The following is a 6,529-nucleotide window of genomic DNA, read 5'->3' on the forward strand; positions in this document are numbered from 1 at the left end:
GCGGGTCTTTGCGACCTTCCTAAGACAGGAAAGGTATAGACATGGTCCAGTAGCCAAGGTCCAGAAGTTCTGCCGTCATTCCTCCCAGCACACTGGATGGCCTAGATTCCAGTGTCCCTCATAAATGCACAGACTGACAACACAAGGAGGGAAATGAACTGAAGGTCCCATTTAGGGTTCAAGAAAAATCAAACACCGGATGCTGCCAAGTCATTGCAATCAGAGCTGTCTTTACACTTCTCTACTTCATTATCAAGTCCTCAAGTAACATTGCAGTTTGTGTCCTCTCAGAGTTGGTCTTTTGTCGGAGACGGTGAAGGCTCCTTTCAGTTCAAAGTGAAAAACCAAGCCTGACCAACTATAGGATGAGGCGGGGGACCATCGTTAGTCGTACACCTCCACGGGGAGCCCTGATCCTCAGACCAAGGCTGTGCCTGACACAATGAACCCGAAAGGAAGCCTTCCAGAATATGGCTTCATCAGCATGGCAACTCACTCCCAGACATCTCTGGGTCTACAACTACAACCCCTGCCTCCTCCTTTGAAGAGGCCAATCTTAGTGGCGGCAATATGTGCTCAAGTGTAAAAGGCTGTGAACTGTCACATAGTCAGTGTGTTCTCTCCATGCAACAGATTTCAGATGGAAAACTATCAACTGCATGGAGTCAACCGACTTGAACAAGACTGAGTTCACTGATAGTGAAGGCAGCAACGTGCGATGCTTAGAAAGGCTGGTTTGCTGTGTTGCCCTCAGACTCTTTTGTTCATGGTGTTGATTGAAAGGGTTTCAACAGGACACCTGATTTACTCAAGATCACATGCAAAAAGACTCTTAGAAACGGAGTCAAAAGCTCCAGACAGAGAAAGACACATGCATTTGCTTCTGGTCTCTCAGGCAATCCTTCAGCAAATGCTTTCTGGAGCGGCTGTAATGGAGTGGCTCAGTTGTAAGGTGTAGAAGACAGAAAGGTGGTCAGGACACTGTACCCACCCCCAAAAGAAATTTCCAATGAACAGAACCAGGATGCCAATGACACAGAGCAGCCCCCAGCCCCGCTGTGGGAAGGAATAACACAAAGCTGAGTGTCCAGGGAAGACAGGGAACAGTTTTGCTTTTCAACGTGAATGAGGGACTCGAAGGTCCTGATCTCCTCCTGAGAAAATCAAGGAAACACTGGACAAAAGAGCAAACTCGTGAGTGAATGCACCCAATTTCTAAAGAGTACATGAAGAAACACGAGAACCAGATGGAGAAGAAGGAAGCCTAGGAGAAGGCCAGCCTGGCAGTGGGAGCCAATCTCCCCAGGACACATCAATACATTCTGGAACAGGCAAGTGAACTGGAAAGAAGCTGAACAACTTTATGGGCATGGGCTTAGAAGGAAACGAGTCAAGTTCAGGGTCAGCCAGCAAAGGTGAGCCCTAGTGAAACCGCAGGCTTTGGCTGGGACCCAGGAGAGTTCCACCTAAAAAAATCAGCTGGATGGGAAATACCCTGGCCTTCTTAGGGACTGGGCTACAGTGAGTGATGTCAGTCGTACACTGGATGAAGGGATCCAGGACTGCTGGAGCCCCAACCCACTTTCCACAAAGAAACTCCCAGTGTCTCTGCAGCAGGACAATTCCATTTTTCTATCCACATTATTGACCCAAGTCTCGTACTGAACCAAAAGTGACTGAATTCAGGGCTAATAAGAACATGGGATGACACGGAAACCAAAAGGACAATGCAGACAGACCCAGAGGGGATCCAGGTATCAAAGTTTTTAATGATGGTACCTTCCCTCTTCTACTCCAAGGAGTCACACAACAAGCGTGACAAGCAGTTAGAACACACAGGGAAATGCAGGTCACACACATCAAGGCAGGAAGGGCAGGCACAATCCTACAGAATGCATTTGGCAAAAACACTCTAGAGCCAATTCTAAAAGAAATACAATTATCTAGACTGGCCGTCACAGAAATTCATACAATAGTATCTGTGGCAATTCACACAAGAATAGCTTACTCTTCGGCAGCCACTCGTCTCTGTTTAGAGAAATCCACCACGATACCCACTTTCCTCCTCAGGAGTTTCAATTCGGCTTCTTGAGTGGTTTTCAAAGAACTCAGGGCATTGCAATGGTCTTCCATCCATCGTTGATATTCTGGAAAGGATGAGTTTTCTTTTGTGTGTGTATGTGCACATGACCTGAGAACTTCGGTTTGATAGGGAAAGGAGAAGGGCAAGACCTTGAAGGCAGGAAGGCATTCTTTCCCTTCCCAATGCAAACTCATTGCCACCATATGGGGATTTCTTCCCCCAAAATAACATACCCTGCAGTTCTCGTTTTTTGGCCCTAAAGGCTCTCTGCTCTCCATCCTCGGATGCATCCTGGGCCTTTAAGACAGATATGAGAAAAGACATTCAGGAAATCATGATCACACAACAACGTGAGGGCGCCTAACAGGACAGGATCATGCAGTGCAACAAAGAAAGCCCTTAAGGCATAATAGAAGAAGGAGAAAGTAAGCAAAGTGGAAAAGAGTTCAAGTCAAAGAACTCACAAATGACTTTCTTAGTGGCTTTCATTCATATATATATCCACATACATACATATATACACATCTTCCCCTATTCACATTGAAAATGCTCCGTTTGGCATTAAGAGAGGAAGGGACTGTACAGTCGGGCCAGCCATCGCCCTTCATCGCTCAAGTATCTTGTGGGGATCTGCTACATATCTTGGAGGGCAGGGCTGAATGATGTGATCATTACCTCGCTGTGAAATCAACCATACTTCCTAGTCCTTATAAGAGCAAACCTCATCATGGTGGTTCTAAGTGAAATCCCAGCTCACTGCTCCGTAGGAGTTTCAGTTCCCAGATGCCCACTCTCTACTGTGCTAAACAGCAAGCGAGGATGCTGCACTCACCTCACCCAGTGAACCAAAAGCCTGCCGGAGCCACATTAAGCTAAAACTCAACAGCCAGCTCTTACCACACCCTGATTCTTGACCTTCTTCTCTCTCTCAATTTGCAAGTGAGCCCGTGCCCGACGAAGGGTGTCATTTAAATTTTCATGAACTTCCTCAACCTTTTGATGTTCTCCTTCAACAAAACATTTTGAATGAGTAATAATAATCCATTCCTTGGGGCACCTGGGTGGCATCCGGGTGGCACAGTCGGTGGAGTGTCTGACTCCTGCTTTCGTTTTGGCTCAAGGCCTGATCTCAGGGTTATGGGATTGACCCCTGCATCAGGATACACACTCAGCATGGAGTCAGCTTGGGATTCTCTCTCTCCTTCTGTCCCCTACCACTCACTCTTTCTCTCTCTCTCAAATCAGTCAATCAAGCAATGTTTAAAATAATAATAATAATCATGATAATGATGATAATTCATTACTTTGATTTCTGTTGGTAGGACACAATTCAGGCAAAGAAGGGATTCTTACCTTCCATTGAAGCACTTCCTCAGAGAGAAACTTATGTTCACTCTTGGTTTCTGCAAGGTGTTTCTTGCCTTCCTGGATCTATAAAACATATGAAGAAGGAAACAGAATTCCAAAATAGCATCGTGTTACACAAACCTATCTACTCATGTGTGACTCCTTTCAAAATAGAGAGGCAGTGCTCTACATTTGTGAAACTTCTCTTGAATCAGGACCATTTCTGGATCACATGAAATAGGTCAATAGGATGAACTACAAGAGGTGGAAGTAACCAAAATGAAATCACAAAAAGTATTTGAAAAGGCACTGATACCTTCAGCTCCCAAAGGGATATTTCCTGAGCAAGCTCCCTGTTTTCTGTTCTAAGTCGATGGATCTTCTCCTTTATTTGTTGTAAGGTTACTAAAAGGAGAAAAAAGAATCTCAAAGATAACTAGCAAAACCAGTGACATTGAATAATCCCAGTGTATGAGCACCAGAGACACATTCTCTGACACTTGGGTGTAACTAACTTGTTAGCATTCCCATTGTGCCCTAAGGAAGCAAGTTTTAGCAGCATTGGAAACCTAAGACAACCTATTTCGGGGAGATTCCTACTGAAATTTTTTTCAAAAATAGAGAAACGCCCTCAAATGTCTTCTAAGTTTACTCCCATCCGGAAGCACCAATCTTGGAAAATGCAATCACTGCAAATGCTGATGTCATCCCCAGATACCTAACAGAAAAACCAAGCATCCTGTCAACTAACATTTCTCTCCTCCAATGATTAAGGTACAAAAATAAGTCCCTGCAAACAACCCAAAATGAACAAAACCATCCTTTGCTCCTGCTCAGCGCCATGTCCGTTTCCAGATCCTCCTTGGAATTCCACACAAGGAAAGCTCAAAGTGGCAATTGAGTGACACCTCCAAGGCCTTCAGTGACTTTCTGCTGCTCACAGATTGCCTGTCATGAACCCTAGGCAGGGGCTCTGGAGGACAAGATCTTTGGAATCAAACACACTCGGGTACAAACTCCACATTACAGTCTCTGGAGGGCCTGGATAACTCACACTCCCTGGGACACAAGCTTTTCTCATCCCAACATGAGAAGGTTACCCTCTACCCTGACAGGAAAACAACACTCATGAAGCGCCCTATCACTGATGGATAACACATCGAAGGTCGAGAACACAGACTCCTCTAACTGGCACTTAATTCTCTCATCTCGGGGTACTTGCGTGGCTCAGTCGGTTAAGTGTCTGCCTTCAGCTTGGGTCATGATCCCACATCGGATCATGATTCCACCCTGGGTCCTGGGATCCCACATCTGGGTCTGGGCTCAGTGGGGTGCATGCTTCTCCCCCTCCCTCTGCCAGCCACTCGGTCTGCTTGTGCCCTCTCTGTCAAGTGAATAAACAGAATCTTCTAAAAAATCATAATTCTCTCATCTTACCTCAAAGTGCAAACTTCTCTTCTATTGGCCCAATGTGAGCGCTCTCGTGCCCTGAGATCTCTCTTCTCACCACCCCCACTGCTGCACTCACAGGGACGAACACCAGCATTCGAGGGTTTGCTATGTGCCAGGCAGCCACCCTGGCCGTCAACAGACAGCACCACGGAATCACCACAATCCATGAGGCCCGACACAGTACATCACCCCCACTGGCACCCGTTCCTTTCCACTCATTCTCCCCTGGCAGGAAAGGCTCCCTCCACTTCAGACTCAAAACCACGCTTTAAACCTCTCTTGTGACACACGCTCTGTCTGGCAACATGTGGCTCCTTCTCTAAGTGTAGCCTGCTTGTTAGACTCAAAGAGTGTTTTCTCATCTCGACATTTCACCAAGAGCCAGGTCATGGCAAAGTACTCACTCCAGACCTCAGGCTCCTATCATCGCATGCCTCCTAAACATGTCTCTGCAAAATGACTCTTCCTATTCTCCCTACTCCCATGAGGTATACCTCCTCCTGGTCTCCTAAGAGATGGCAACACCCTCCACATTGTCACTTAGACTCCACATGGGAAAGAGAACGATTTTCAGGAGTTAACAAGTCAATTAGACATCAGGAGTCACCATATTTATCCCTAGTCCTATTATACCCACATCAAACACCAGTACCAAGAATTTACGACAATGAAAACTAAAGCCAAAAAACTTACCTTGATATTGTCGAGGCTTTATCTAAGAGAGGAAGAAACAAAATGAAGTTTGATGTCAAAACATATTACTAGTCAAAATCTCTAGTTCAGGTCAATACCGAAACAGTCATCCAATAAAATTACAATAATCATTTTGTTTAGCAGAATGACTTCACAGGATGAAAAAAGAAGACAAAATTGGAATTTCCTGATTAAGTCACCATAGTTCACAATCCATTTCTGATAAAGAGCACAAAGGTATATAACTTAGTTTTGACCCCAAAATCTAGTCACATTCTGTGAAATGAATGTTCAACCTGTTCAATTTTGACAGCGGACCATGCAGACATTTTAAAACACATTCATGAATTCATCATTTCCGTAACTTGAATGCAACCCAATAGCCACACTGAGTTCAGAAACGGATTATTCTAAGATCCTGAAAGAAAGAAAATGGAAGGAAGGGAGGAAGGAATGTAGGAAGGGAGGCTGGCAGGTGAGCAAAGCGCTGACAAAATTATGCCGTTTTCCTTGTCCAGAAAGCTTCTCTGAACTATTACTAAGGGTTGGCTGTTTGCTGAATTCACACACAGTTATGGCACATCAGGTGCTATGAAGTTTCCCAGATTGCTACAGAGGGTCATCAAAAAGAAAGAAAAGCCATCGAATGAGAAAAAGAGTGGCACGTGGCGAGAGATGAAGCATAAGCAACAAGAGAAATGACAGCGGATGTTTCAAAAGAGGGGAACCAGGCTATCCAGATCGAGTCACCGTGATAAATTATAGCTTAGTAAACTCTAGGCAAGACCCCATTTTGACACCATTAACATATTTCCCCATTCAAAAGTTTTACAGGATGAGGAGAGGCTGAGGCCAGCCCCCAAATCTTGCCAGGATATTGGAATATCAGCACGCTATCAACAAGCCAGTTGTTAGGGGAAAGTCCATCAGTGGAGGGCAAACAGAAAACCATGG

At 45.2% G+C, this 6,529-nt stretch overlaps 1 long non-coding RNA gene across 1 annotated transcript; it reads right to left on the bottom strand.

Moving 5' to 3' along the window:
- Window positions 1-7: 7 nt before the first annotated feature.
- On the bottom strand, window positions 8-5,027 carry LOC116629616. The gene is made up of 3 exons (XR_004298792.1): window positions 3,747-5,027; window positions 3,437-3,514; window positions 8-2,380 (listed from the first exon to the last, which is right to left on the bottom strand). It is a non-coding gene; the product is annotated as an uncharacterized LOC116629616 (long non-coding RNA).
- Window positions 5,028-6,529: the final 1,502 nt, after the last annotated feature.

This window comes from Phoca vitulina, unplaced genomic scaffold (assembly GCF_004348235.1).
Source record: "Phoca vitulina isolate PV1807 unplaced genomic scaffold, GSC_HSeal_1.0 scaffold1770, whole genome shotgun sequence".
NCBI classification, from domain to species: domain Eukaryota; kingdom Metazoa; phylum Chordata; class Mammalia; order Carnivora; family Phocidae; genus Phoca; species Phoca vitulina.